Source organism: Hemitrygon akajei, chromosome 5 (assembly GCF_048418815.1).
Source record: "Hemitrygon akajei chromosome 5, sHemAka1.3, whole genome shotgun sequence".
Lineage (NCBI taxonomy): Eukaryota > Metazoa > Chordata > Chondrichthyes > Myliobatiformes > Dasyatidae > Hemitrygon > Hemitrygon akajei.
Window position 1 is genome coordinate 4,730,596 of NC_133128.1, and position 22,609 is coordinate 4,753,204.

Genomic DNA, 22,609 nt, shown 5'->3' on the forward strand with positions numbered 1-22,609 from the left:
CACTGCTGCCCAGCGAACTGGCCTCATCTGCCTGCCAAAGGTCTCCTCAACTGTCCCATCCAGGATCACCTCTCAATGTTGGTTTATTTATTTCAAGTTAAAGTTTAATTATCAGTCAACCATGCACAAATCTATTATCACATTATCTGTTGTGTTATATGACATGGGTGATCATGGTTTATCCATGACCATGATTATTCTTGGCAAATTTTTCTGCAGAAGTGGTGTGCCATTCACCTTCTTCTGGGCAGTGTCTTTACAATACTGTGGACCCCAGCCACGATATTCTCCAGAGAATATAATACTCTGCAGAGATTTTTGCCTGGTGTCAGTGGTCACATAACAAGGACCTGTGATCTGCACCGGCTGCTCCCAAGGCTTCACGGGACCCTGATCGGGGTGCTACACCTTGCCCAAGCGTGACTTGTAGGCTAGCAGAGGGAAGCAGTGCATTCTTTGGTAGGGATGTCCCACTCTGCCACCTAAATACAGCCAAACAAAACCGCTCCTCCAGGGTCAAGGACACCTGCAAAACACAGTACCAAGCATACAGAGCACATACAAGATAGCAGTAAACAGAGTGAGTGAGTGAGTGAGTGAGTGAGTGAGTGAGTGAGTGAGTGAGTGAGTGAGTGAGTGAGTGAGTGAGTGAGTGAGTGAGTGAGTGAGTGAGTGAGTGAGTGAGTGAGTGAGTGAGTGAGTGAGTGTGTGTGTGTGTGTGTGTGTGTGTGTGTGTGTGTGTGTGTGTGTGTGTGTGTGTGTGTGTGTGTGTGTGTGCGCATGCATCTTAGAGGAACGATGCTTCATTTAGCTGTATACAGGAGTACAGTTGAATAAACCTGAACGTGAAAATGGTGAGCGGAACAATACCAGATACTCACGGCTCCACAGAGAGTAGGCGAGGAAGCAGTTGATGTGCCTGTACAGGTGCCCCCCACACACACACACACACACACGTATGCGTCGCTTAACGTCCACGACACATTCTGTGATTTGGATGTTGTGCGAACACCATACAGGTGGCCCTCGTTTTTTGAACGTTCGCTTTACAACTCGCTGTTACGAAAGACCTACATTAGTACCTGTTTTCGCTAACCAAAGAGGATTTTTCTTTTACAAAAAGACGCCCGCTTTATACGTGTGTTTACCCCGAGAAAGACTACAATGACCGTGAAGCCTTGTGCGGGCAGTTGTCTGCACGTGCGTATATGTGCGTATGCATGTACGTGCACATGCGTGTTCTGACGAAGGGTCTCGGCCCAAAATGTCTACAGTGCTTCTCCCTATAGATGCTGCCTGGCCTGCTGTGTTCCACCAGCATTTTGTGTGTGTTGCTATAATTTTTTATTTCAGTTTAAACTTTTTAATTTTTTTTCCTTTGCCTCTTGCGGCTGCTATCACTTGGAGTGGTTTCGCTGCATTTGGAAGCCATGATGCACTTTACGGTAATATTCTCGAAAGAAAATTAAACCGAGAGATAACGCTACTCCACTCAAGAGACGTGCGATACACAAGATTGGTTATGTCCGCTATGTCACGTTCTCCGATATGTGATCCGACGCTGTCTGAATGGACGTTAAGCGGTGCACACCTGTAGCTCATGTCCCCAAGTGGTATGTTTTGTAGATTGATGGTACATGGATGTTACCGGCAAGTACAAGCCCTCAGCAGTCTGCAGACAAACGCACACACACAATCCAGCTTGTCTTCACTGAGCAAACACTGGAGAGCAGCAACAATGGGGGGGGGGGGGGGAGCCCCAAATCCAGCATGGATGCTGCACAGCGCCAGCAACCCACTGAAGTGAAGGGTCGGCTTATTTGCCGATTGAAAGCAGCTACCACTGTGTCGGTCAATGATAGGCTCGTTCGAAGAACGTAGCAGCTCTTTCCCATTGGTTGCATTACGCACCACGGCACCAGTTTCTAATGCTGGGTGCCTCAGGGATGTGGGAGACTCACTCTTTGCTTCCAGGGGCCCCACTTCAAGCTGAATTGGTGACCAATGCTGAAGGATCAATGGGGACGAGTATTGTAGACATACATAGATGGGCCCCTTGCACTTACTTGCTTATAGCACACTTAGCTTTGTAGTTTTATATCCTGGGGAGAGTTAATGGAGAGTTAACATTAAGTTTAAAGGATTACTGAATGCTGAGTATGGCAGTTTGTGTAGATTAGATGAGCCAGACGCCCGGTTTAGTGTTTCACCATTTGCTAATAAATAGTTAATAATAATAACATGCTCACTCGCAATCTGTGTCCTCTGTTCCACTCACTGAATCCATAAATCAGCTTCCACATTTCACCCATCTATTTAACCTCAAAGTACAATTAAGTACAATGACCAATTAACCTACTAACCCCGGGCTGCGGGAGGGAACCAGAGTACCCCGAGGAAACCAATGCGTTCACGATGAGGACATACAAACTCCGTACAGAAGCCACTGGAATTGTACTCTGAACTCCAATGCCCTGAGCTGTAATAGCATCATGCTAGCTATACTACCTATGTGCTGGACTCATATCGCCATTTGAAACACAGAACAATACAGCACAGTACTGGCACTTCAGCCCAAAACCTTTTAACCCACTCTAAGATCAATCTAACCCTTTCCTCCCACAAAGTCTGTTTTTAAAAAAAAATCACTCATGTGCCTAAGAGACTCAAATACCCACCACCTTTGTATGAAGAAGTAACCCCTGATATCCCTATTAAATGTCTCACCTCTGGTCATAACATATCATCTTCTGTTTCTAGAATCCCTCCCCGGGAAAAAGACTATGTGCTTGCACCATGGCTATACCCTCATGAACTTACACACCTCTATCAGGTCACCCTTCTATTAGGTCACCTCTCAATCTCCGACATCCCATGGAATAAAATGTCAGTCTATGCAACCTCTCCTTGCAGCTCAGGCTCCCCAAGTCCCAGAAACATACTGGTCAATATTTTTCTGCACTCTTTATAGTTTAAAACATCGTTCCTATAACCGTGCACAGTAGGCAAACTGAGGCCTCACCACCTTCCTCTATACTGGAGGAACTCAGCAGGTCAGGCAGCATCTATGGAGGGGAATAAACAGTCAATGTTTCAGGCTGAGACCTTTCATCGGAACTGGAAAGGGGGGGGGGAAGTAGTACAAGCTGGCAGGTGGCAAGTGAGCGCGAAGGTGGGTGGGTGGGGCGGGGAAGAGGATGAAGTGAAAAGCTGGCAGGTGATAGGTGGAAGAGGTAAAGGGTCTAAAGAAGGAGGAGGGGCACCAGAGGGAGGGAGGGAGGTGATGACAGGTAAGGTGAGAGGGTAACCAAATCGGGGAATGAAAAAGAGAAGCGGGGGGGGGAACATTGAATATCAGAAGTAGGAGAAATCAATGTTCATGCCATCAGGGGTAGATTCACTACAGTATTAATTTTTTCTCCATCAAATGAAACCTATAGCCTCAATTTCTAAACCTGAAAAACACCCTTTCCGATTCAGTTCTGAAAGTTCCCCTTGAATCACCAATGTCCCTGATCACAGCAGCTCAAAGCAATCCTCCCTATTCTCCCTGAAACTGGGACTGGGAATGAGAGCCCTGTGTAGACGTATTCTCCATTCTCCCTGCAACTGGGACTGGGAATGAGAGCCCTGTGTAGACGTATTCCCTATTCTCCCTGCAACTGGGACTGGGAATGAGAGCCCTGTGTAGACGTATTCCCTATTCTCCCTGCAACTGGGACTGGGAATGAGAGCCCTGTGTAGACGTATTCCCCATTCTCCCTGCAACTGGGACTGGGAATGAGAGCCCTGTGTAGACGTATTCCCTATTCTCCCTGAAACTATGACGATTAAAGAGGAGGAAGTACTGGCGCTTTTAAGGAATATAAAAGTGGATAAATCTCTGGGTCCTGACAGGATATTCCCTAGGATCTTGAGGCAGGTTAGCATAGAAATAGCAGGGGCTCTGACAGAAATATTTCAAATGTCATTAGAAACGAGGATGGTGCCGGAGGATTGGCGTATTGCTCATGTGGTTCCATTGTTTAAAAAGGGTTCTAAGAGTAAACCTAGCAATTATAAGCCTGTCAGTTTGACGTCAGTGGTGGGTAAATTAATGGAAAGTATTCTTAGAGAAGGTATATATAATTATCTGGATAGACAGGGTCTGATTAGGAACAGTCAACATGGATTTGTGCGTGGAAGGTCATGTTTGACAAACCTTAATGAATTTTTTGAAAAGGTTACGAGGAAAGTTGACGAGGGTAAAGCAGTGGATGTGGTCTATATGGACTTCAGTAAGGCCTTTGACAAGGTTCCGCACGGAAGTAGTAGTAGAATAGATTCAACAGTGGCTGGATGGGAGATGCCAGAGAGTAGTTTGTCAGGTTGGAGGCCGGTAACTAGTGGTGTGCCTCAGGGATCTGTACTGGGTCCAATGTTGTTTGTCATATACATTAATGATCTGGATGATGGGGTGGTAAATTGGATTAGTAAGTATGCAGATTATACTAAGGTAGGTGGCGTTGTGGATAATGAAGTAGGTTTTCAAAGTTTGCAGAGAGATTTAGGCCAGTTAGAAGAGTGGGCTGAGCGATGGCAGATGGAGTTTAATGCTGATAAGTGTGAGGTGCTACATTTTGGTAGGAATAATCCAAATAGGACATACATCGTAAATGGTAGGGGATTGAAGAATGCAGTAGAACAGAGTGATCTAGGAATAATGGTGCATAGTTCCCTGAAGGTGGAATCTCATGTGGATAGGGTGGTGAAGAAAGCTTTTGGTATGTTGGCCTTTATAAATCAGAGCATTGAGTATAGGAGTTGGGATGTAATGTTAAAATTGTACAAGGCATTGGTAAGGCCGAATTTGGAGTATTGTGTACAGTTCTGGTCACCGACTTATAGGAAAGATGTCAACAAAGAGAGTACAGAGAAGATTTACTAAAATGTTACCAAGGTTTCAGCACCTAAGTTACAGGGAAAGGTTGAGGGGGGACTTGATAGAGGTATTTAAAATTATGAGGGGGATAGATCAAGTTGACTTGGATAGGCTTTTTCCATTGAGAGTAGGGGAGATTCAAACAAGAGGACATAAGTTGAGAGTTAGGGGGCAAAAGTTTAAGGGTAACATGAGGGGGAATTTCTTCACTCAGAGAGTGGTAGCTATGTGGAATGAGCTTCCAGTAGAAGTGGTAGAGGCAGGTTCAGTATTGTCATTTAAAGCAAAATTGGATAGGTATATGGACAGGAAAGGAATGCAGGGTTATGGGCTGAGTGCGGGCCAGTGTGATTAGCTGAGAGTAAGCGTTCGGCACGGACTTGAAGGGCCGAGATGGCCTGTTTCTGTGCTGTAATTGTTATATAGTTATAATTGGGACTGGGAATGAGAGCCCTGCGTGGACTGAGTGTCAATGATAATTATGCAGAAAGTACAATAGCAGTTATACTTCACTAGTTTGAGGAGATTTGGTATGTCAGCAAAGACGCTTGCAAATTTCTACAGATGTACTTTAAAGAGCATTCTAACTAGTTGCATCACCATCTGGTACGGAGGGGCCACTGCACCGGATCAGAAAAAGCTGCAGGGGGTTGCAAAGTCAGCCAGCTCCATCATGGACCACTAGTCCTCTATGGTGGGGAGGCATCTTCAAAAGGTGAAAGGCAGCATCCTCCATCAAGGAAATCCATCACCCAGCACATGCCCTCTTCATTGCTACCATCAGAAAGGAGGTACAGGAATCTGAAGTCTCACACTCAATGTTTTAGAAACAGCTTCTTCCCCTCCACCACCAGATTTCTGAATAGATGATCAACTAACTCATGAACATATTTTTACTCTTTTTGCACTATTTAAGTTTACATATAAAATATCTTACTGTAATTTATGGCTTTTTTAATACATTACACTATACTAATTCGCAAAACACACGTCTCGACATATGTCAGTGATATTAAACCTGATTCCGAGGAGCTGGGTGTTCATGATGTGTGGGTCTGGATCACTGCAGTGCTCCCAAGGGCAGTAGGACCACAGAGGGTCACAGAATAATCTTGCAGCTGCAATGGTGACTCCAATCAATGCCTGAACGCGAGCACCTACAGCTGCCAGGGAACTGTCACAGTGAAGTGTGGATTACAGCGGTGTCCCTTCCCAGGGACAGTCATATAGTCTCTGATTGCTCTTCTCTGAAAAGATAATGATATTTGTTGGGGACCGTGTAAAGGATCTGGGTAGCACGCACTGAAAAGAATTGCAAGCATCGTTTTAGAATGCTGCCCAAATGCCCTAAGACACAGGAGCAGAATTAGGCCATTCAGCTTGACCTGTCCTTCCCCATGCCATCATTTATTATCCCTCTTAAACCCATTCTCCTGCCTTCACCCTGTTACTAATCCAGAACCTATCATCGTCCACTTTAAATATACTCAATATCTTGACCTCCACAGCCACCCTTGGCAATGAATTACATAGATTCACCACCCTCTGGCTCAAGAAATTCCTCTTCATCTCTGTTCTAACCGTCCTTGTATTCTGAGACCGTACCCCCGGTCCTAGACTCGCCCACTATCGGAAACATTCTCTCCATATCCATTCTATCTAGGTTTTTCAATATTTGATAGGTTTTAATGAGTTTCCCCCTTCATTCTTCTAAACTCCAGCTAGTACAGGACTAGAGTGTTCAGTCCAGACCGTACATCAGCCATGATGGAAGGAGGTATGAAGTAACAGGACCGGGAAAATATACATGGGAAAAAAAACAATACAGGACATTAACAAGCCATTTGGCCCATCACAATTATGCTGACCAAACTATCCCCTCCTGTTTGGTCATATGACTCCCTAAATACCTCAAACATTGCTATCGTATCTGCTCCCACACCTTTAGCAGACCATTCTGGTCACCCACTACTATGCAAAAACACAAAAAATGCTCCTCTCACCATGAAGATATGTCCTCTACTACTTCAAAGTAAGTTTATTATCAAAGTACGTAAATGTCACCATATTCAACCCTGAGATTCATGTTCTTGTAGGTATACGAAGAAACAACAGTCAATTGAAAAACTACATACAAAGATGGACAAACAAGCAGTGTGCAAAAGACAACAAACCTGTAAATGCAAAACACATCAATAATAATAATAATAAACCATCTTTCATTAATCACATGCCATCATATTTGCTATTTCCATAAACCATACCTTACAACAAATACAAGCCTGATCCAGTTTCAGAGTCAAAGTCTCACAAATTATATTATGACTGATCCATTATTACAGATAGCACAATCCAGATATGATATTACAGGATAAACAAGAACAACTTACTTAACAGATACAAACATTCCAAACACACAATATACAGAAATCAATAAGTGAAATATGCTGAATTAAGAGAGGGAACTGAAAGACTATGGAACATGAACAAGGTATACATTGTCCCAATATACAACTGGTATCACCCCAAGGGCACTACACGAAAGCATTAACATTTAGGGTTAACAGCAATATTGAGTCATAGAGAAGTACAGCACAGAAACAGGCCCTTTGGCCCATTTAGTCTGTGCCAAACCATTTAAACTGCCTACTCCCACCAACCTGCACTGGGACCACTGCTCTTAAATGCTGTAATCGAGCTCACATGCAGCACTTGTGCTGGCAGCTCATTCCACACTCTCATGACCCTCTGAGCTAAAAAGGTTCCCTTCATGTTCCCCTTAATCTTCTCAACTTCCACCCTTAAACCATGACTTCTGGTTGTAATCCCACCTAACCTCAGAGGAAAAAGCCTGCTTGCATTTACCCTATCAATTTTGTATACCTCTATCAAATCTCCTGTCAATCTTCTACATTCTAAAGAATATAGTCCTAACCCAAGAGTGGATGTGGTGAGAGTCTAAATGATTGCTACAGTGGGAGAGTCTATATGATTATTAAGGGCACCAAAGGTGATGTGGAGAAGGCAGGAGAATGGGGTTGAGAGAGATAATAAATCAGCTATGATATGGCAGAGCAGACTCAATGGGCTGAATGGCCTAATTCTGCTCCTATGTCTTATGGCATTTGGTTCTTCTGTATAATTGTGATTTTCCTTGAAGTTTGACTGCATCTGCAGATCTTCTCTTGTTTGTGTTTAGAATCAGCAAGCTGGTTTGTCCTCTTTGCTTCTTTGTCCTGCAACTAGCATCTCATCTCCCCTCCCCCCCCCCCATCCTTGACTTCCAACGAATCTCAGATCAAAAACATCAGGATCCAACAATGGAGATGCAGCCAAAACCATGGGCCTGTAATTCTCCAACCAACTAGGCCAGCTATCTTAAACTACTCAACTTGAAATAAGAGATTACATTTGAGTTTAACAGCGATCATAGTTTCATGATTAACTGTAAGTATCTAGCTCCTGAGGAACAGCACTAACAGAAGTGTAATTACAGTCTTCACTGAAGCCCCACTACATACATTATTACCCAAAAATAGTCAGTGAGGTTAAGTTGACCCAAAGACAGTTTACAGCAAAACACAGAAATTAAATGTAATAAAATTGCATTTTAAATAGCAATATCTACTCCCCTGTCCACTTCCTTCTGGGCTAAATAAAAATATTTGGCAATGCAGCCATACTCAGTGTGCCGTAGAGAGACTTGCCTCGTAACACTAGACACCAAACACAGTACCGGCCCTCCAGCCTCTCAACCCACTCCAAAATCAGGCCAACCCATTCCAAGATCCAAGCAGGAGTTTCCCTCCCACATAGCCCACAGTAAGTTTATTAGCGAAGTACAAACATGCAACCATATAGAACATAGAACAGTACAGTACAGGAACAGGCCCTTCGACCCAATGAAATTAGTAATCTAACTAATAATCTCTATTGCCGACACAATGTCCACATCCTTCTTTTTTCCTCACATCCATGTGCTTATCTAAACATCTCTTAAAAGTCTCTAATGTATCTGTATCTACCACCACCCCAGGCAGAACAATCCACTCTCGTGTAAAAAAACTTGTCCCTCACATTTCCTTTTAAATTACCCCCTCTCAGCTTAAATACATGCCCTCTGGCCTCTACCTCTCCACAGAAAACAACCCAAGTTTGTCCAGCCTCGCTACCCCGAGTCATTTTCTTGCAGGTGTTCATGGTAGAACAGAGAATTACAACAGAATCAATGAAAAACTTCACTCAACAAAGACTATCAAGTGAATGTGCTGCCCATTACTTCTCATCTATGTAGCCAAGAGTCCCTTAAAAAATCTTTGAAGTATTTGCCTTTACCACCACCCCTAGCAGGGAGTTCCACATACTTACCACTCGCTGTGTAAAAACACCTATCCCCTATCCTTTCCAAAGGCACAGGATCTTCAGTAAATCCAGAAGACTACTGTCAAACAGCCGAGAGTCTGACATCAAACTCTGGACAAAGTTCAGCCAGAACAAACTCTCAGAACACGCATTTGGCTCCATTACACTCTGATCAGCTATAGGTCAGCCTGTTCCAGAGCCACATCTCTCCACCAGATCCAATCAATCAGATTTCTGGATCATTACGACCTCTTTCGGGGCAGGTGTTACCTCTACAAAAAGGCCGGGTTGCACTTGAATCTGAGGGAGACCGATATCCTGGCAGGGAGGTTTGCTAAGGCTACTGGGGAGAGTTTAAACTAGAATTGTTGGGGGGTGGGAACCGAACTGAAGAGACGGAGGAAGGGGCAGTTGGCTCACAAATAGAGAAAGCTTGTAGATAGTGCAAGAGGGAGGATAGGCAGGTGATAGAGAAGGGCTGTGCTCAGACCAATAGTTTGAGGTGTGTCTATTTTAATGCAAGCAGTATTATGAATAAAGCAGATGAGGTTAGAACATGATGCTATGACCGTTACAGAGACTTGGATGGTTCAGGGGCAGGAATGGTTACCTGACACCTTCAAGTACCAGGCTTTAGATGTTTCAGAAAGGACAGAGAGGGAGGCATAAGAGGTGGGGGCGTGGCACTGTTGAACAGAGATACTGTCACAGCTGCAGAAAGGGAGGAAGTAATGGAGTGATTGCCTACGGAGTCTCTGTGGGTGGAAGTTCGGAACAGGAAGGGGTCAATAACTCTACTGGGTGTTTTTATTAATATATAAACCACCCAGGAGTAACAGGGACATCAAGGAGCAGATAATAGGGAGACAGATTCTGGAAAGGTGTAATAGTAACAGGGATGTTGTGGTGGGAGATTTAAATTTCCCAAATATTGATTGGCGTGTCCCTAGAGCAAAAGGTTTAGATGGGGTGGAGTTTGTAAGGTGTGTTCAGAAAGGTTTCTTGCATTAGGGTTGATAAGCTTACAAGAGGCAAGGCAATACTTGATCTGGTATTGGGAAATTAACCTGGTCAGGTGTCAGGTCTCTCAGTGGGAGAGCATTTTGGAGATAGTGATCACAATTCTATCTCCTTTACCATAGCATTGGAGAGGGATAGGAACAGACAAGTTAGGAAAGTGTTTAATTGGAGTAAGGGGAAACATGAGGCTGTAGAAAATCTATTCAAGAAGAAAAGAATAGCTTACGAAAGGTTCAAAATCCAGGTAATGATAGAGATCTAGAAGATTATAAGGCTAGCAGGAAGGAGCTAAAGAAAGAAATTAGGAGAGCCAGAAGGGACGTCATGAGAAGGACTTGGGGGACAGGATTAAGGAAAACAGACAGACAGACATACTTTATTGATCCTGAGGGAAATTGGGTTTCGTTACAGTCGCACCAACCAAGAATAGTGTAGAAATATAGCAATATTAAAAAATGATAAATAATTAAATAATAAGTAAATTATTCCAAGTGGAAATAAGTCCAGGACCAGCCTATTGGCTCAGGGTGTCTGACACTCCGAGGGAGGAGTTGTAAAGTTTGATGGCCACAGGCAGGAATGACTTCCTATGATGCTCAGTGTTGCATCTCGGTGGAATGAGTCTCTGGCTGAACGTACTCCTGTGCCTAACCAGTACATTATGGAGTGGAGTGGAGTACATTATGGAGTGAAAACCCCAAGGCATTCTACAAGTATGTGAAGAGCAAGAGGATAAGATGTGAGAGAATAGGACAATAGGTGCAGTAGGCCATTCGGCCCTTCGAGCCAGCACCGTCATTCAATGTGATCATGGCTGATCATCCACAATCAGTACTCCGTTCCTGCCTTCTCCCCATATCCCTTGACTTCGCTATCTTTAAGAGCTCTATCTAACTCTTTCTTGAAAGCATCCAAAAAACTGGACTCCACTACCTTCTGAGGCAGAGCATTCCATAGATCCAGGTGAAAAAGTTTTTCCTCAACTCCGTTCTAAATGGCTGGTAAACTGTGGCCTCTTGTTCTGGACTCCCCCAACATCCGGCACATGTTTCCTGCCTCTAGCGTGTCCAATCCCTTAATAATCTTATGCTTCAATCAGACCCCCTCTCATCCTTCTAAATTCCAGTGTATACAAGCACAGTCACTCCAATCTTTCAACATATGACAGTCCCACCATCCTGGGAATTAACCTCGTGAACTACGCTGCACTCCCTCAATAGCAAGAATGTCCTTCCTCAAATCTGAAGACCCAATCTGAACACAATACTCCAGGTGTCGTCTCACCAGGGCACTGTACAACTGCAGGAGGACCTCTTTGCTCCTATACTCAACTCTCCTTGTTATGAAGGCCAACATGCCATTAGCTTTCTTCACTGCCTGCTGTACCTACATGCTTATTTTCAGTGACTGATGTACAAGAACACCTAGATCTCGTTGTTCCCTTTCCTAACTTGTCACCATTCAGATAGTAATCTGCCTTCCTGTTCTTGCCACCAAAGTGGATAACCTCACATTTATCCACATTAAACTGCATCTGCCATACATTTGCCCACTCACCCAACCTGTCCAAGTCACCCTGCATTCTCATAACATCCTCCTGACATTTCACACTGCCACCCAGCTTTGTGTCATCTGCAAATTTGCTAATGTTACTTTTAATCCCTTCATCTAAATCATTAATGCATATTGTAAATAGCTGCTGTACCAGCACCAAGCCTTGCGGTACCCCACTAGTCACTGCCTGCCATTCTGAAAAGGACCCGTATATCCCTACTCTGTTTCCTGTGTGCCAACCAATTTTCTATCTATGTTAGTACCATGAGCTCTAATTTTGCTCACTAACCTCCTATGTGGGACATTATCAAGGGTGGACCAATCAAGTGTGACAGTGGAAAAGTGTGTATGGAACCGGAGGAGATAGCAGAGGTACTTAATGAGTACTTTGCTTCAGTATTCACTACGGAAAAGGATCTTGGCGATTATAGGATGACTTAGTGGATTGAAAACCTTGAGCATATAAATATTACGAAAGAGGATGTGCTGGAGCTTTTGAAAAGCATCAAGTTGGATATGTCACCAGGACTGGACGAGGTGTACTCCAGGCTACTGTGGGAGACGAGGGAGGAGATTGCTGAGGCTCTGGCAATGATCTTTGCATCACCAATGGGGACAGAAGAGGTTCTGGAAGATTGAAGGGTTGCAGATGTTGTTCCTTTATTCAAGAAAGGGAGTAGAGATAGCCCAGGAAATTATAGACCAGTGAGTTTTACTTCAGTGATTGGTAAGTTGATGGAGAAGATACCGAGAGGCAGGATTTATGAACATTTGGTGAGGCATAATATGATTAGGAATAGTCAGCATGGCTTTGTGAAAGGCAGATCGTGCCTTATGAGCCTGATTGAATTTTTTGAGGATGTGTCTAAACACATTGATGAAGGTAGAGTAGTAGATGTAGTGTATATGGATTTCAGCAAGGCATTTGATAAGGCTCCCCATGCAAGGCTTATTGAGAAAGTAAGGAGGCATGGGATCCAAGGGGACATTGCTTTGTGGCTTGTCCACAGAAGGCAAAGTGTGGTTGTAAATGAGTCATGTTCTGCATGGAGGCCGGTGACCAGTGGAGTGCCTCAGGGATCTCTTCTGGAACCCCTACTCTTTGTGATTTTTATAAATGACCTGGATGAGGAAGTGGAAGGATGGGTAAGTAAATTTGTTGATGACATAAAGGTTGGGGGTGTTGTGGATAGTGTGGAGGGCTGTCAGAGGTTACAGCAGGACATCGATAGGATGCAAAACTGGGCTGAGAATTGGCAGATGGAGTTCAACCCAGATAAATGAGAGGTGGTTCACTTTGGTAGGTCAAATATGATGGCAGAATATAGTATTAATGGTAAGATTCTTGGCAGTGTGGAGCATCAGAGGGATCTGGGAGTCCGAGTCTATGGGATGCTCACAGCAGCTGCGAAGATCGACTCTGTGGTTAAGAAGGCATATGGTGTATTAGCCTTCATCAATTGTGGAATTGAATTTAGGAGCCGAGAGGTAATGTTGCAGCTATATAGGTCCCTAGTCAGACCCCATAGAAAACACAGAACACAGAAAACCCACAGCACAATACAAGCCCTTCGGCCCACAAAGTTGTGCCGAACATGTCCCTACCTTAGAAATTACTTGGCTTACCCATAGCTCTCTATTTTTCTAAACTCCATGTACCTATCGAAAAAGTTTCTTAAAAGACCCTATCGTATCCGTTGCCACTCTGCCAGCATCAAAATAACATGCTCAGAACTAATAAACCCTAACCCATGTGGCTTTGGAATGCGGGAGGAAACCAGCGCACCTGGAGGAAACCCACGTGGTCACAGCGAGAACGAACAAACCCCTTAGTGACAACAGCACAAACTTATGGCTGGTGCTGCAAAGCGGTGTGCTAACCACTACACTACAATAACACGTATGATGGTCATCGGTACATCCCTCCTACATACTTTGTAACTCTGCAATTTCCTTATACCCTTCGTGCCTTTTAAATGCCAGAGTTATAGAACACTACAGCATAAGAATAGACTCTTCAGCCCATCTAATTCATGCCAAACTATAAATCTGCTTAGTCCCATCGACCTGCGCTTGGACCATAGCCCTCCCATCCATGTACTTAACCAAACTTCTCTTAAATATCCAATCGTACCCACATGCACCTCTTCCACTGGCAGTTCCCTCCACACTCTCACCCCTCTGAGTGAAGAAGCTGCCCCTCAGGTACACTGGCTTGTTGTCGTCATCTGTACCAAGTTCCAGTGCAAAGCTTGCCTCACATATTGTTCATACAGATCAGATCAGAGAATGAAGAATAGAGTGCAACAGTTATAGAGAAAGTGCAGTGCAGGTAGACAATAAGGTGATAAAGATTACAGAGAATTACTTGCCCTGTGTATATCGAACACTCAGCGAGATGCGTCGCCTTATTTCCAATGAGTTGCTGGGCCATTGTTGCACAGAGCGTAGACTCACCTTGCTGACCTTTCCAAGATACAAGGTCTGCGCTGAAGTCTGGTTCTTTCCTCACTCAGTTTATCTACCTTCTCCCAGAGGATAACAAGAGATCATTGGACATCAGGGCAGTGATAGGCCATTCAGCTCATCCATCACAGGCTGCTCCGCCATTTCATCATGGTTGATCCCAATCCCACTCCACCCCATACACCTGCCTTTTTTCCATATCCTTTGATGCCCTGACCGATCAGCTTCTGATTTAAATATACCTACAGACTTGGCCTCCACTGCAGTCTGTGGCAGAGCATTCCACAGATTTGCTGCTCTCCAGCTTAAAAAGTCCCTCCTTACCTCTGTTCTAAAAGATCACCCCTCAATTTTGTAGCTGTGCCCTCTAACTCTGGACACCCTAACCAGACTAAACATCCTCTCCACATCCACCCTACTACAGACTTAACCTGTAAATCCAGAATGCCTACTGTGCTATTCCATGCCCTCACTTCGGGAAGTCCGATCACCTGACTGTACTTCTACTCCCTGAGTATAGTCAGAGACTGACGACTGCAACACCAGCAGTGAGGACCAAGAAGGTATGGACAAGGGAAGCACAGGAGCGCCTACAGGACTGCTTTGAATCAGTGGACTGGACTGTATTCAGGGATTCATCTTCAAACCTGGATGAGTATGCTGCAGTTGTTCCCAACTTCATTAAAACCTGTGTGGATGAGTGTGTGCCTACAAAGACTTACTGTACATTCCCAAACCAAAAGCTGTGGATGAACCAGGAGGTACGTCGTCTGCTAAAGGCTAGATCTGTGGCATTCAAGTCTGGCGACCCAGGCCTGTACCAGAAAACCAGGTATGATTTGCGAAGGGCTATTTCAAGGGCAAAGAGACAAGTTTGAACAAGGTTGGAGGTGACATCGGATATACGGCAACTCTGGCTGGCACTGCAAGACATTACTTCCTATAAAGCGAAACCCAATAGCATGAATGGCAGTGATGCTTCACTACTAGATGAACACAACAACTTCTATGCCCACTTTGAAAGGGAGAATATAACTACAGCTGTGAAGATCCCTGCTACACCCGATGAACCTTTGATCTCTGTCTCAGAGGCCAATGTTAGACTGTCTTTAAAGAGAAGGGACCCTCGCAAGGCAGAAGGTCCTGATGGAGTACCTGGTAAGGCTCTGAAAACCTATGCCAACCAACTAGCAAGAGTATTCAAGGACATTTTCAACCTCCCACTGCCATGGGTGGAAGTTCCCACTTGCTTCAAAAAGGCAACAATTATACCAGTGTCTAAGGAGAATAATGTGAGCTGCCTTAATGACTATTGCCCGGTAGCACTCACATTGACAGTGACAAAATGCTTTGAGAGGTTGGTCATGACTAGACTGAACTCCTGCCTCAGCAAGGACCTGGACCCATTGCTATTTGCCTATCACCACAGTAGGTCAACAGCAGATGCAATCTCATTGGCTCTTTAGACCACCTGGATAACACAAACACCTACGTCAGGATACTGTTCATCAACTATAGCTTAACATTTAATATCATTTCCACATCTTGATTGAGAAGTTGCAGAACCAGGACCTCTGTACCTCCCTCTGCAATTGGATCCTTGACTTCCTAACTGGAAGGCCACAATCTGTGCGGACTAGTGATAATATTTCCTCCTTCCTCCTCACTGACGATCAACACTGGCACACCTCAGGGGTGTGTGCTTAGCCCACTGCTCTACTCTCATGACTATGTCGCTAGGCACAGCTCAAATAGCATCTATAAATTTTCTGACGATACAACCATTGTTGGTAGAATCTCAGGTGGTGACGAGAGGGCATACAGGAGTAAGATATGCCAACTAGTGGAGTGGTGTCGCAGTAACAACCTGGCACTCACAGTAAGATGAAAGAGCTGATTGTGGACTTCAGGAAGGGTAAGACGAAGAAACACATACCAATTCTCATAGAGGGATCAGAAGTGGAGAGAGTGAGCAACTTCAAGTTCCTGGGTGTTAAGATCTCTGAGGACCTAACCTGGTCCCAACATAGCGATGCAGTTATAAAGAAGGACGGACGGAGACTATACGTCATTTGGAGTCTGAAGAGATTTGGTATGACAACAAATACACTCAAAAACTTCTATGGATGTGCCATGGAGAGCATTCTGACAGGCTGCATCACTGTCTGGTATAGGGGCCGGGTGCTACTGCACAGGATTGAAAGAAGCTGTAGAGGGTTGTAAATTTAGTCATCTCCATGTTGGGCACTAGCCTACAAAGTACTCAGTACATCTTCAGGGAGCGGTGTCTCAGAAAGGCTGCGTCCATTATTAAGGACCTCCAGCACCCAGGGCATGCCCTTTTCTCACTGATACCATCAAGCAAGAGGTACAGAAGCCTGAAGACCCACACTTAGCAATTCAGGAACAGCTTCTTCCTCTCTGCCATCCAATTCCTAAATGAATCCTTGAACACTACCTCACTTTTTTTTTTTTACATTATTTCTGTTTTTTGCATGTTTTTTAATCTATTTGATATACCCACACACACACACACACAGAGTAATTGATTTATTTATTATTTTTATTTTGGTTTTTTTCTTCTAGATTATTTATTGCTTTGAACTGCTGCTGCTAAGTTAACAAATTTTACAACACACACCGGTGATAATAAACCTGATTCTAAATCAACCTTCTGGGAGTCTTGCACAAGTCCCTCCGCACGCCCGATTTTTGAACATTCTCCCCATTTAGATGATAGGCCACACTATTGTTCCTTTTACCAAAATGCATTATTATACATTTTCCAACACTGTATTCCATCTGCCACTTTTATTCCCATTCTTCCAATTTTCAAAGTCCTGCTGTAATCACATTGCTTCCTCAGCACTACCTACCCCTCCACCTATCTTCATACCATCCACAAACTTTGCCACAAAGCCATCAATTCCATTATCCAAATCACTGACAAATAATGTGAAAAGCAGTGGTCCCAATACTGACCCATGGAGCATCAGTGGCCAACCAGAAAAGAGCCCTTTAATTCCCACTTACATCCTCCTGCCTGGCAGCCATTCCGCTATCCTCCAATGCAGCGCAAAGCACAAAAGAAAATCACCCCCTCCCCCAAGGAAGTCATACACACAACCGCCCCAGCACCAACAGTTACCATGGCAACTCCTAAACAACCAACGTGCTGGGAGCACAGACAGTCAGCACATCAGCAGCCAGAGTGTGCCCGGCTCGCTCAATAACTTTGTCTCTGTACAGAGGCAGAGCGACCTACCAATTCCTCACTTTTCACACCCAATAGTGATTTCCAGTCACCCTAACAGTAAAAATGAGATTTTAAAGGGGAACAGGAGAGAGATGGAGGCTTCTCCCCAAAACAGGAACTTCCATTGTCATTTTGCACCTACAGGCCTCACTCTCCCTCAAGATATCAACAGCAAACACTCTAGACATGTTCACATTTCTGTTCAGAAAGCTCAAAGTTAATTTATTATCAAAACTACATATGCTGTATGTCACCCAAGATTCATTTTCTTCTGGGCATTTATAATAAACAGAAAGAAACACAGAATCAGTGAAAATCTGCATAGAGATGAACAAACATCCAATATGCAAAAGATAATAAACAGTACAAATACAAAAAGAATAAATGAGCAATAAATCTTAAGAACTCAAGTTATAGAATCCTTAAAAGTGAGGCCATAGGTTCAGTTCAGAGTTGTGGTGAGTGAAGTTATCCCCTCTGATAGTTGAGGGGTATTAACTGTTCCTGACCCTGGAGATGGGGGACTGGAGGCTCATGTATCTCCTTCCTGATGGTGGCAGTGAGAAGAGAGCATGGTCTGAAAGCGGGGGTTCTTAATGATAGACGCTGCTTTCCCGTGACAGTATTCCTTATAAATGTACTCAGTGGTGAGGACTGGGCTATATTCATTACTTTTTGTAGGCTTTTCCATTCAAGGGTACTGATGTTTCCACACCTGGCAGTATACATCCGCTGTACAGCTATAAAAGCTTGTCAAAGTTTAAATGACATGCCAAATCTGCGCAAACCTCTAAGAAAGCTGAGAAAGTAAAACATCCACCCAAAAGTCACCCTCCTGCAGTCACAACCAATCTGCTTGGTAAATAGTACACATACCCCTGGAGATGACAAGATCCAAACAGCCGCGGTACACCTGTTTGTTGATGCAGATATCTAATCAGCCAATCACGTGGCAGCAACTCAATGCATAAAAGCATGCAGACATGGTCAAGAGATTCAGTTGTTATCCAGACCAAACATCAGAATGGGGAAGAAATGTGATCTTAGTGACTTTGACCATGGAACAATTGTTGGTGCCAGTAACTTAAATAACCACAAGTTACAACAGTGGTGTGCAGAAGAGCATCTCTGAATCACAACACATCGAACCTTGAAGTGGGTGGGCTACAGCAGCAGAAGACCATGAACTTGCATTCAATGGCCGCTTTAGTAGGTAGAGGGGGTAGTGAGTGTAGAGCAGACCACAGTGCCAAGGAAAACTGTGTGCTGAAATCAGTGTGTGCACCACTTGTTACCTCAGGAAAGATTGGGAGGCAGGAATTCAATTCTCTGACAGATCCTTGGTTGTAAAGTCAAAACCAAATCAAATTTAATTTATTATCAAATTATGTATCCATCACCATATACAACCCCAAGATTCATTTTCTTGCAGGCATTTACAGGAAAACACAGAAATACAACAGAACCATAAAGACAAATAACCAATGTGCAAAAGATGACAAACAGTGCAAATAAAAAATAAATTGAGAAACTGAGTTATAAAGTGTACCTCAAAGTGAGTCTGTTGTTGCGGAATCAGTTCAGTGAAGTTATCCACATGGGTTCAGGAACCCTATGATTGTTGGGTAATAATTGTTCCTGAACCTGGTGGTGTGGAACGCACAGATATAGACAGTGATTGATGTCATTCATACACACTATGTTTAAAAGGACAGCACTTATAGATTTCCTAACCTACCAGGTACCGGGAGCCAACCTGCACGTTAGACTGCGTGTGATAGAATTGCTTTATTGCTGTCACAGGTAGCGAGATACAGTGAAAATCTTGTCCTGCATACTGTTAAGAGTCAGAAAAGCACAGCACATAAACGGACCTTTCAGCCCACCTAAACTGTGCCAAACCATTTAAACTGCCCATTTTGGACCAAGACCCCTGTTCAGGACTGGAAAGGAAGGGGGAAGAAGCCAAAGTTTCTCGAAGCATTGACTCCTCTCCACAGATGCTGCCTAACCTGCTGAGTTCCTCCAGCAATTTGTGTGTGTTGCTCTGGATTTCCAGCATCTGCAGATTTTCTCTTTTTTGGGAAAAGCTTTTCATTACATCTCAGTAGAAGCAACAAAAATAAACCAATTACCAAGGCCCCATTTCTGTGCTGTACAACTCGACAACTGGGTGGGCTTTAATGTAACCCATCAGTTGGAGAGAGAAAAGAAACTGAGAACTGGAGATCAATAAAGCTGACACCAGTACCATACAAAATGCTGTGATCTGCTATTTTAAGAGAGTGGGAACAAGGTTGGTCAAAAATAATGGGATGGGGCATGGATTTTGCAAAGAGAAATCAGATAAGTTATTCTTCTCCATAGATGCTGCAAATCAGGAAGCGTTACATAAAGCTGGAATAAAAAGCGAATAGGCTGGTACCATCAATCAGGAAGCAGCAAATGGAATTTCTGGAACTTGTACTGAGGAAAGAGAAGCTCCAACATCTTGTAGTAAAAGGAAATGTTGATGGAAGAAAAAGTCACGGTCGATGGCGCACAACATTCATGAGTTACATCAAAGAATGGACAGGCAAATGTTTTGGAAAGCTTAGTAGAACTTCTCAGATTAAAAATAGATGGAAGACCACGATCACCCACGTCATACCACACGGCACGTAATGATGATAATGAGGACAGATGCCAGCTGACTTGCCCAGTTCCTCCAGCATTGTGCGTGCCACTCAGCATCCGCAAGAGCTCTTGTATCTATAGTATAATATCTTGTGACATTTCTGGGAATTAGAACCACATTTAGTGTGAAATTTGTTGTTTTGTAGCAGCAGAACATTAAAATACATGATAACAAAAAACTGAATTACAATTAAAAATATACATTCAAAATTAAATTTAAAAAGTATTGCAAAAACAGAGCAAAAAGGAAAAAAGTGAGGCAGTGTTTATGAGTTCAATGTCCAGTCAGAAATCTGATGGTGGTGGGGAAGAAGGTTTGAGTGTGTCTTCAAGCTCCTGTACCTCCTCCTTGATGGTAGCAATGAGAAGAGAGCATGTCCTGGGTGATGGGTGCTCAAAGAACACTACAGCAGAGAAACAAGCACTTCAGCCCATCTAGTCTCTGCCAACCTATTATTCTGCCTAATCTCATCAACATGTACCCGGACCATAGCCCTCAATACCTTCCCATCCGTGTACCTATCCAAACAAAACCTGCACCCACCACTTCCACACTCTCACCACCCTCTGAGTGAAAATGATCCCCCTCATGATCCCTTTAAACATTGCACCTTTCACCCTTAACCTATGCCTCTAGTTATAGTCTCATCCAACCTGTGGAAAAAAACCTCCTTGCATTCACCCTATCCATACCACTCGTAATTTTGTATACCTCCATCAAATCTCCCCTCACCCTCCTACATTCCAGGGAATAAATTCCTAACCTATTCAACCTTTCCCAGTAACTCAGGTTGTCAAGTCCTGGCAACATCTTTGTGTCAATTTTCTCTGGACCCTTTCAATCTTATTGACATCTTTCCTATAGGCAGGTGTCCAGCATCCAATGCTCCAAATTAGCCTCACCAATGTCTCATACAACTTCAATATAACATGCACCTCTTGTACTCAATACATTGATTTACGAAGGCCAATGTGCCGAAAGCTCTCTTTGGCAAATCTGCTCTTATCTGCCCAGTTCGTATCCTACGCAGACAAGGACAGACCAACAGGTGTGGTGTTACTGAAGATTTTCAATAATGTAATAATTTTGTTCAATAACACAAAAATGCTTATTCAACAAAAACACAAGGCATGGGTAACACGGTGAAGAAAGGATCAATTAAATGACAAAAGTGAGAAAGAATAACCAGGGAGGATGCAAGGCTCTGTTCTAGGTAAAGCATTTAACTTGACGAGACACAGAATGGAAAGATACAGATGCTTGAAGCTTTACAACAAGAGGGTGGCATGGTAGTGTAGTGGTTAGCTTAATGCTTTACAGCGCTGGCGATTGGGGTTCAATTCCTGCCACTGTCTGTAAGAAATCTGTATATTCTCTCACGACAGCATGAATTTCCTCCCACAGCCTAAGGACACTGATCACATGGACAGTGCGGGCTCACTGGTCTGGAAAGGCCTGTCACCATGCTGTGTTCCTCAATAAAGTAGAAGTAATTTAGCATAGTGCTGTGTGCTAAAAGACCTGTTTCTGTGCTGTACTAGCACAGCAGCAAAGCAGTTAGCATAATGCTCTGCCGTACCATGCCAATTGCAACCACTGTATGTTTGTACGTTCTCCTTGTGGCTTTCCTCCAGATGCTCCAGTTTCCTCCCACAATCCAAAGACGTACGGGTCAGGGCCAGTGAGTTATGGTTTTCCTACGTCAGCACTGGAAACACAGCGACACTGGGGAGCACTCAGGCTGTGTTGATGTCGACACAAACGTCACATTTCACTGGATGTTTTGATGTACGTGCAACAAATAAAGCTAATCTTTAAAAAAAAATGCAACACACATGCATAGTTTTGTTTGACAGGCAGAGGCAGAGGATTAGAGAGTTCCCAGCTGTTCAGTATACATCCAACCCTCCCTGTGCAGTTGCATCTCCCATATCACAGGGACAGTCTATTCAAAGTGTAGTAAGGAGCCCTTGGCACTGTCAATGATCCCTGCCATCCATCCAACAATCTGTTTGACCCCCTACCATCAGGCAGGAGGTAGGATGAGGGCTGTTAGGATGGGAAACAGCTTCTTCCCCCGGGTCATGAGACTCCCTGCCCAATATCCAGGTCTCATCACATATGAAGTGGCAGTAGTGTTATACTGCTTATTTTTTAAACTTGTGTTGTAAATGTACCTTATTATTTGGTAATTTATTTGCAGTAATATTACTTTGTGTTACGTGTGGATTACATGTAGTGTGTTGTGCACTTTGGTCCAGAGGAATGTTGTTTCATTTAGTGGCGTACTAATGGTGGCATGGTTGAATGACAATAAACTGAACTTGAACTTGAGTAATCTAACACCAGCAAC

The 22,609-nt window shown here is 43.8% G+C and overlaps 1 protein-coding gene across 7 annotated transcripts in view; it reads right to left on the reverse strand.

Moving 5' to 3' along the window:
- LOC140727458 (1-acyl-sn-glycerol-3-phosphate acyltransferase gamma-like) overlaps positions 1-22,609 on the reverse strand; it is a 77,478-nt gene that overhangs the window by 41,521 nt on the left and 13,348 nt on the right. The window contains exon 1 of one of the 7 annotated variants that reach the window (XM_073044768.1): positions 9,290-9,435. The exons of 5 other annotated variants lie outside the window; for them this stretch is intronic. The gene's annotated coding sequence lies outside the window, so the exon portion shown is untranslated. Of the gene's footprint in view, positions 1-5,939; positions 6,158-9,289; positions 9,436-22,609 lie in introns of those variants that run through there. One more of the 7 variants, XM_073044769.1, reaches the window with a different exon arrangement.